Genomic DNA, 10,079 nt, shown 5'->3' with positions numbered 1-10,079 from the left:
GAGGAACTGTAAAGAAAGTTCGTGACCATAATCACTTCACTGGCGAATTTATTGGGTCTGCATGAAATGGCTGCAACCTTCTCAGGCGCAGACCAAAAAAGTTGATTGTGTTATTCCACAACCTGGCATACGACCAGAACTTATTTATCAGAAAGTTGGGGTATCATACTAAAGATATTTTCATAATTCCGAATTCAGAAGGGAAGCTGATAACTTTTTCCATAAAGTTATGCGATAAGTTCAGTATACAGTTTGTTGATACTTTCCGTTTTATGAGTCGGGGTCTTGCTTCGCTCGCCGAGTTCTTGCCTGCAGACAAGTTTATAAGTACTGCTGAGTTTTTCGCTCCTGATGAGTTGGAGTTGGTTACCCGCAAAGGAGTATTCCCATACGACTTCGTTGATTCTTTTGCTCGACTAGACGATACTAGTCTTCCATTCATCGATGAGTTCTTTAATATTCTGACTGATACTGGTATTTCCGAGGCGGATTAAGCTCACGCACAAAATGTCTGGGACAAGTTTCAGTGTGCTACTTTGGGGGAGTACGCTGACTTTTACCTGAAGACAAATGTCCTGATTTTTGCGGACGTATTTTAGAATTTTTGCAGTCTTTGCTTGGAAACATATAGTTTAGATCCGTCTCACTACATTTCTTGTCCTAGGTTCGTTTTCGATGCGATGCTTCGAACCACAGGTGTACAGCTAGAGCTACTCACAGATTACGACATGTATATGTTTGTGGAGGCTGGTATTCGCGGTGGTGTAGCGCAAAGCATTAAACGAAATTGCGTAGCCAATAACGCCTACATACCAGAAACACGCGATGCTTCCAAGCCATCCACATTCCTGGAGTACATTGATGCAAACAACTTGTACGGGTGGGCGATGTCTCTGCCGCTCCCCATTCGTCATTTCCAATGGACATACACATCAATTGATGTCATGTCTATTCCGGAAAATTCACCCACAGGCTACATTATCGAGTGTGATGTGGAGTACCCTCTCGAACTCCACGAAAATCACAAAGACCTGCCATTTATTCCCGTAAATCAGTGTCCGCCCGGCTCATAGCAATCAAAGCTGATGACAACTCTGGAAAATAAAAAGCACTACATCGTTCACTACAAAAACTTACAGCAAGCAGTATCGCATGGTCTAAAAATCATAAGAATACATAAAGTTCTTCAGATTGAGCAGTCGGCATGGTTGGAGCCCTATATTCGGCTGAACACCAACAAGCGCAAAGCAGCAGCCAACGAGTTCGAGAAGGAGTTATTCAAGCTCGCTGTGAACTCGACATTTGGTAAACTGATGGAAAACAAGAGGCGGAGGCTCAAAATGGAGTTGGTGTGCTCTGAGAAGAGATTTAAGAAGTTGGTGTGTCGTCCGTCCTTCAAGGACCGCACGATGTATGAGCCAAACTTGTCTCTTGTCCACCTGAACCATGAGACCATCATTTTCGACAAGCCGATCTATGCCGGACCAGCATTATTTGATCTATCAAAAACACTCATGTACGACTTCCGCTATAATACTATGAAACCAAAATATCAGGAAAATATTCATCTGGCATATATGGATACAGACAGCTTTGTGTATGAGATTCAAACACAGGACTTCTACCATGATCTAAGAGACGACCCTAACTTCATGTCTGAATTCGACACCAGCTGCTACCCTCCTGACCACCCATGCTTCTCCCCCATCAACAAGAAAGTTGTTGGCAAATTCAAAGATGAATGTGGGGGAGAAGTAATGAGTGAGTTTTTCAGTCTGTGGGCCAAACTCTATGCATACATGTGCGGTGGCAAGGTTGTGAAGAAGGCTAAGGGCATCCAGCGTTGTGTGGTCAAAAACCACATCACATTCGGTGATTACCTGGATGCCCTGCAAGACCACCGCACAAGGAGGGCAGGTGTTAGAGCCATACGGTCGAGAAAGCATGTGCTGTACAGCGAATACAGCAATAAGCTAGCCATAACGTGGGAGGATGACAAACGTTTAATCTGTGAAGATGGCATCCGCACAGTCCCCCACGGCTATATTGGAGGAGACGAATAATTTTTTTTTTCTGTAAATAGTTTTTGTTGTAAATAGTTTGGTAGTTTGGTTTCTGTTTCCATTCGTTGTATAGTTTCCATTTTTGTTTTATAGTTTTCATTTTGTTGTATAGTTTCCATTTTTGGTGTATAGTTTCCATTTTTGGTGTAGAGTTTCTGTTTTGTTTTGTTTAATAGTTTCCATTTTTGTTGTATAGTTTATTTTTTGTTATATAGTTTCTGTTTTTGTTGTATAGTTTCTGTTTCAGTTTATGTTCTTAATTTAATAAATAAGATTCTACCTACATATTAATTATTTTTTAATTGTTATAACCTATATCCCCCAAGGTAAAGATACTTATAAATGTCTTAGAGAATGGTAAAATGTAATTATATGCAGATAATCAGTCTGTTTGTAGAAATCATAGAGGTAGGATGTGTACGAGTGTATTAATTAGGACTCATCAGATACCCGGGTGGCAGTGACGTCAACAGTGAACTTGGTGAATACAGGCTACCGACTTGTCTTGTCTTGTCCCCCGACTCGTCTCGACTGACTACATAACACTTGTAGGTTATTTACTTAATAGGTATATACAGTTAAACGAGTAATCCCTTATAACCAAACATTCAGGGACTTTGACAATGAAAATTCTCGTGTGTGAGTCTGACGCATCATGCCACACTTCTCCGGCCAATATGGTTGCTAGTGACGCTATCTACTAGGTTTTTGAATTTGAATTTGACGTGCTCTGGTGGTAACTTTAAGAATTAAAGATGGCGATGGTGGCACCATCTACCAGCCAACTTGAAAACCAAGATGGTGACGGTGGTGTCATCTGGTATCTATTATATGAACTAAAAGATGGCGACGGTGGCGCCATCTACCAGCCAACTTGAGAACCAAGATGGCGGCACCTCTGACAACTTATATTTGAATTTGGCGCGCGATACTAGCGACATCCACCAGCCAACTTGAGAAACAAGATGGCGGCGCCTCTGACAACTAATATTTGAATTTGGCGCGCGATACTAGCGACATCTACCAGCCAACTTGAGAACCAAAATGGCGGCGGCTCTGACAACTAATTTTTGAATTTGGCGCGCGATACTAGCGACATCTACCAGCCAACTTGAGAACCAAGATGGCGGCGCCTCTGGCAACTAATTTATGAATTTGGCGCGCTATACTTGCGACATCTACCAGCCAATTTGAGAAATAAGATGGCGGCGCCTCTGACAACTAATTTTTGAATTTGGCGCGCGATACTAGCGACATCTACCAGCCAACTTGAGAACCAAGATGGTGGCGCCTCTGACAACTAATTTTTGAATTTAGCGCCATCTGGTAGTCTGTGCTGGAATTAAAGGTGGCGGCTGTATAATAATTTTAATTTCAAATGTGGCGCCTTAGGTATGCATTAAGGAAGGCAAAAACACCCTCCCCCCATTTATCATAAACTTGCAGTCAGTACGTAGCATATATAGATTATTTATTCCACTATATCCCAACTGGTCTTGTGGTCTGGTTGGTAAGGTGCCTGCTTTCTAACCTCGACATCCTGGATGTTTTCAGGTCCCATGGATCGAATCCCAGCCTCGGCACTGAAAATGTTTTAGTTAAAGGTAAAAAGAAAATAATCCCTGCTGCTACCTGGTGGCGACCAACAGAACAATATGACGTTACAAGATGGCTGCCTCCAGCAGACGAAAACAATATGGCGGCCACCAGCAGACGAAACAAGATGGCGGCTGATGATTACATCGAATTTCGAAAAGTTGAAGTTCGAAAAAAAAAATTCGAATCCAAGATGGCGGTCGTGACGAAAAGTGCAACGGTGACTTCACGATTCGAAGTTGGTGGAAATTTCTAGAAATACAAAATGGCGGATGGATTAGCATGGATTAGCATGGATTAGCATATATTGGCATACGGATTAGCATAGATTGGCATACGGATTGGCATGGATTGACATACAGATTAGTATAGATTGGCATACGAATTAGCATAGATTGGCATATGGATTAGCATAGATTGGCATACGGATTAACATAGATCGGCATGGATTAGCATAGATTGGCATATGGATTACCAAGAGGTTGGCAACGTCGAGGGTCGCAAGGCTAAAGGTCAGGGTCGAATTTCAATGTCAAGATCAAATTTCAAGGTCAAGGTCAAAATATAAGGTCAAGGTCAAACTTAAAGGTCAAGGTCAAACTAAAAGGTCAAAGATCAAAACTTAAAGGTCAAAGTCAAGGTCAATTTTCAAGGTCAAGGTAATAGTTAAAGTTCAAGGGTCAAGGTCTAGGTTCAAGGTCAATGTTCAAGGTCAAAGTTAAATTTCAAGATCATGGTCAAGGTCAAAGGTCAAGGTCATATTTAAAGGTCAAGGTTCAAGGTCAAGATTCAAGGTCAATGTTCAAGGTCAAAGACAATGTTCAAGGTCGGCTCCTGGATCCTGCGCCAGTCCTTGAATCGGCCTTTTTCTTCTACTAATCCCCAATTCCCCTCCCTCCTATCCTGTCACCATACATACCAAATACACCTACTGGTGCTTCCAAATGTGCTGCCTTTTCGTTGTCGGTGCTTCCTAATGTGCTGACTTTTCGTAGTCGGTGCTTCCAAATGTGCTGCCTTTTCGATATCGGTGCTTCCAAATGTGCTGCCTTTTCGATGTCGATGCTTCCAAATGTGCTGCCTTTTCGATGTCGGTGCTTCCAAATGTGCTGCCTTTTCGATGTTGGAGCTTCCAAATGTGCTGCCTTTTCGTTGTCGGTGCTTCCAAATGTGCTGCCTTTTCGATGTCGGTGCTTCCAAAGTGCTGCCTTTTCGTTGTCGGTGCTTCCATATGTGCTGCCTTTTCGTTGTCGGTGCTTCCAAATGTGCTGCCTTTTCGTTGTCGGTGCTTCCAAATGTGCTGCTTTTTCGTTGTCGGTGCTTCCAAATGTGCTGCCTTTTCGTTGTCGGTGCTTCCAAATGTGCTGCCTTTTCATTATCGGTGCTTCAAAATGTGTTGCCTTTTTTTGATGGTGCTTCTATTTTTAATGTTGTTTTGACTCTAGTATTATAGTAAATTTTTCTTGATTTGACTTGTGTATTATTCCATCCAGTGCATGTATATAAGCGAGTCCTAGACAGCAGGTCGCTCAGTTTGTTACTGTCGTCGACGGTGTAAGGATCACCTAGATTATTTCAACTGGTGCATAAGTCGTATAATTGCCTGTTCTTGAGACTTCGATGGCATCTTTACCAACTTTAACGTCGAACTCGATGGAGGATGTACCATCGACTACGGGAACCATGACGACAGCGCCGACGATGTTGGAGCAGATCCCGTTGGCAAGGTCGATGTCAACATTGGAGGAGATTTCAACAGATGTGATACCACCAGCAGAAGATAGCTTAATGACTACAGAGCTGGATGTGCAGGAAACCACGACGATCGACGATACGACCTCGATGGAGACTTCAATGGATGCTGATTTGACAACTAGCGAACATCGGTGCTGTTACTGCGACAAGATTTTCTCAAACTACAGCAATGCTCGGCGACACGAGAGGAGCGAATGTGCCAAGAACCTATATCGTAAAATGTTTGTTTGTGAGAAATGTCATAAGCAGTTTGCCAGAAAAGATAATATGAAAATGCACATGAAGGCATGCAAAGGTCCTACTGTGCGGCAGAAAGTAAAGGTTTCGGCGCAACAACGATGCATCGATGCGCATAAGAGAATGCCTGGTAATGATACTACTGTTGCAACGCCTGTATCTGGATCAGGTCTGAAAGGATCGTCTTCATCACCACGGTATCCTTGCAGCTACTGTGATACGTCGTTCGCATTTTCCCATGATACACGAAGACATGAGCGGAGCAAATGCACGAAGAATCCTTCTCGCATGAAGTTTCGTTGTGATGAGCGTCTTAATGGTTTACTCGAATTGACAGTTTGCGTCATCATGCGAAAAAATGTAAAGGTGGAGTCTGTGCTCCTACTGCTGAACTACCTGCCGACATTTCGACTCCTCGGTTTAGGTTGAAGGCTCGCGAGCGTAAAACCAAAAAAACAGATGCCCAGCAACCGATTGTTATGACGTCTGAACATGGAACTAAACCTAAGACTGTGTTCGGAGCATTACAAGTGAACGATAATGGCTTCTACTTGGCACAGTCTGCATTTCGTGGAACGTTGAAAGACTACTATTATCTAAATACGTTTAGTGAGACGAAAGACATTTGTAATTTTCTTGACGATATCAGACAGAAGATAATCAATCAGCTTACTGATGATGTAGCAACAAACGGACCTTTGAAATATAACTTGTGGTTGGACTGTATATATGGAAAACCATATCCGTTCGATGACAAAGTGAAGAAGTGTGCATTCAAGACATCGGCTGCAGTAATTTACAGTTCTATCGATGTGAAGCAAACTGTTAAAATCGGTATCCAGAAACTCTGTCAAGAAGAGGTGGACTATGTCTGTAAATGTTCTGGTTGGACTCTGTCTAGTATAAACCGATTGGAGCTAAGAATTAGTCATTTCACACCGCTGCGGAACTAAATTATTATAAGATTGCTGGCTTTCGAAAATGATCCTGTAGTAGAATAGAAATTATGTAATAAATATTATGTTTGTAAAAGAACTTGCGGTGTTTAATTCCTCGAACCTGTTACTATTATGTTAAAATGATGTTATATTTAATTTTTTTTGCATCGTCCTAGATCGTACCAAGGACTGGAATCGATCGAATCAATATGTTAATTAATGAGTGAACTATTTAATGAAATTTAATTTTTTTTTCATTAAAATTGGATAATAAATACAAATATCTAAGTTGACGGTTGTACTGTCTTATAGGATGATGGTTGATTTGGAAACTATGCTTCTTTTAGGACTTTGATCATTATTTATTAAAATTATTATTTTTTACATAAAATCAAATGTTTTACATCGTCTTGGGATCAAACCAAGGACGGGAATCGATCGCATCAATCAGTATATTTATTGCTAGTTTATTTAACGAATTTAAAAATTTTTCCCGCATTTCTAGCATTGAAATTACGGATTTTCCAGATGGCGGACATGACGTCATGCTAGGTGACGATATATATGCTTTGAAAAAAAGTGGTGGGAGTCAGTCTGCCAGCAGTCACCACGGGGGAAGGATCAGTCGCCATTTTTATTTTTTTGCCCTCACCAGGTTTGAACCGAGGACGCCGAGTTCCATGTCGTGTATGTATGTTTTTTTATAAATATTTTATTAAAATTTTATTAATTAAATTTTTTTATAATTTTTAAATTTGTTTCCGTTAAAATCAGATAATAAATAAAAAAGTTAAAGATGGCGGCCGTAACGGAAACTTAAACGGTGACGTCATCATCCAATATGGCGGAAAACACATCTCCGGAATGTTTGAGAACACAATGACGTCATCCAAGATGGCGGATCCAAAATGGCTTCCTTGACCTACATTTCCCGTTACGATATGTCCCGTTACGCCATGTCCTGTTACGCTCGTCCAAGATGGCGGATCCAAAATGTCCGCCGGGGTCAAGTTCAAGGTCAAAGGTCAAGGTCAAAACCGTCCGAGATGGCCGCCGTGATTTCACAATCCAATATGGCGGTCATGGTATCCTTATTCCTAGAAATGGCTTAACTGAGGCTTGAGTTAAGGATGCTTAAGCCAGTTTTAGGAATTTTCAGCCGCTGGGATTTTTAAGGACTTAATCCGGGAATTTTTCCCTTGAAACGGGAAATTTTTCCCTCGAAAAGAGAAATTTTTAGTTTGTGGAATTTTTTGAGATTTTTTGGTGGAACTTTTTTCCACGGAAATGGAAATTTTGGCTAATTTTGAGGAATTTTGGGCAAATTTTGCCCAATTTTGGCGGATTTTGAGGATCAAATTCAAGGTCAAGGTCAAAGGTCAAGGTCACAACCATCCAAGATGGCCGCTGTGACGTCAGAGATGGACGTGATGTCAGAGATGTGGCTCGGCTCTCGGCTCCACCCCCTGGACCCTGTTTCCGGACCGGCTATCCTATACTACTCACCCAACTCAGGGATGGACGTGCAGTGCTAAGATAAAACTAAAATAATAACTATAAATATATATTTTTATTATTTTTTAGTTTTTTATTATTAGTTTAGAAATATATATTTTTGATGACTATTACTTAGTATCTAGGACTTATTACTAATTTACAAATCTCTAATATCTACTACTATACTAATACTACTAGTTAAATATAGAGGAACTGTCGGTGTATAAAGTTACAGGTGAATTAAGTCAATACCTATTCGCATTTTGGTATTTGTTGCAAGCTTGCAATTCAAAATCCCATGTCTTTCAGAAACACAACCGGCACTGGAGGTGAAGCCTGCCAGGCGGGCCATGCCCATCGGACATAGGGAGTCAGCCCTAACAGCACAGGCAGTGGAACTCCCGGGAGCCAAACCTACACCTGCGTGCTTCGGACCATTTTGAATTAGCTAATTATTCATTAATGTCTATAATTTAAGTTTCAACTCGCGGGAGACTGATTGGCCGATCGCTCAGCCAGCCACAGCACACTACGGAGGTCTGTGAGCCAAGATTGAATTTGGCATTTTATATTTTCCATGCAACTCTGGATCTTGTTCGCCCAGTGATGAAATATATGGGTTTCTGCTTATGGCACATTTATCATAGAATTTTTGCGCAGTTCGGAAATAATAATGTTTTAAAAGTTCGAGTTTGAGCTCTCTGTGCATAGCCCTTACGGGGCAATACACAGGCGCTTCTGTCGTAATACGAATACTCTTATTCTGAATTCTCTGTAGCTTGAATAAGTGAGATTCCGCTGATGTTGCCCACACCGGCGCTGCATACGTGATTATTGGTTTTATTAGTGCGTTATAAATTATTATTCCATTTTTAACAGAGCTACCTAAACGTCTGCTCATGACGGGGTAGAGGGTCATGAGCCTAGTGAAAGCTGTTTTTTTTTCGCCTCTATGTGATCGCGCCATAGTAGTTTCCTATCCATGTGCACGCCTAAATATTTAACCACATTTTTGTGAGGAATTTGTTCATTGAAAAGTGTTAGTCGTGGTCTATCTTTGTGTGGCGGGAGATGTTTACGCGTAAAAACTATAGCTTCTGATTTAGTAGGGTTTACCTTAATTCGCCATTTTGAGCACCACTGTTCTATTGAATTTAACGCGGTTTGCAATCTGTCTGCTGCGAGTTCTAGAATACTAGATCTGCTAAACAATACCGTATCGTCCGTGTAGCAGCCAAACTGAACTGATCGGTGTGCGGGCTTAGGCATATCATGGATATAAATATTGAATAAAACCGGCCCCAAAATGATGCCTTGTGAGACTCCTGCTTTAATTATTTTTAAATCGGACTGTGCTCCTTCTGTCGTGACTCTAAACGATCGATTTTCTAAATACGAGGCCAGTAATTTAATATAACAATCGGGGAAGCCAGTTTTATATAATTTATAAATTAAGCCTTCATGAAGTACTCTATCAAAGGCATTTTCTATGTCCAAAAACGCTGCGAGATTATAGCTATTCTGATTGAACGCATTTATTATTTGTTCTGTCATACGAACCAGTTGATGCGTTGTTGAATGCGCGCTGCGAGAACCAAATTGTTCGTCCAGCAGTACGTTATTTTCTTTAATGTGAGCATTTAGTCACTGCAGAATTATGCATTCAGCTACTTTTGACAATGTACTCAGCAGACTAATGGGCCTATAATTTTGGGGCAGTGTCTTATCTTTTCCGGATTTATGAAAAAATATCACATTCGCTTCTTTCCACTGCGATGGAAAATACTGTAGTTTAAGTACTCCATTTATTAATTGAGCTAGGTATTCCAAAATTTCGTCGGGCAGTTTCTTAAGGACTACTGCCTGAATGCCATCGTTTCCCGGTGCCTTACATGCTTTCATACGCCTGATAGCCTGTTTAACTTCCTGAGATTGAGTTAAGTAAGGTTTTGAAGTTAAAGGCTGATTAAGTTTAATTGTAAGGTCTCTGTAT

This window comes from Bacillus rossius, chromosome 6 (assembly GCF_032445375.1).
Source record: "Bacillus rossius redtenbacheri isolate Brsri chromosome 6, Brsri_v3, whole genome shotgun sequence".
Classification (NCBI taxonomy): domain Eukaryota; kingdom Metazoa; phylum Arthropoda; class Insecta; order Phasmatodea; family Bacillidae; genus Bacillus; species Bacillus rossius.
The sequence above is the reverse complement of the archived record's forward strand: the minus strand, read 5'-3'. Positions refer to the sequence as shown.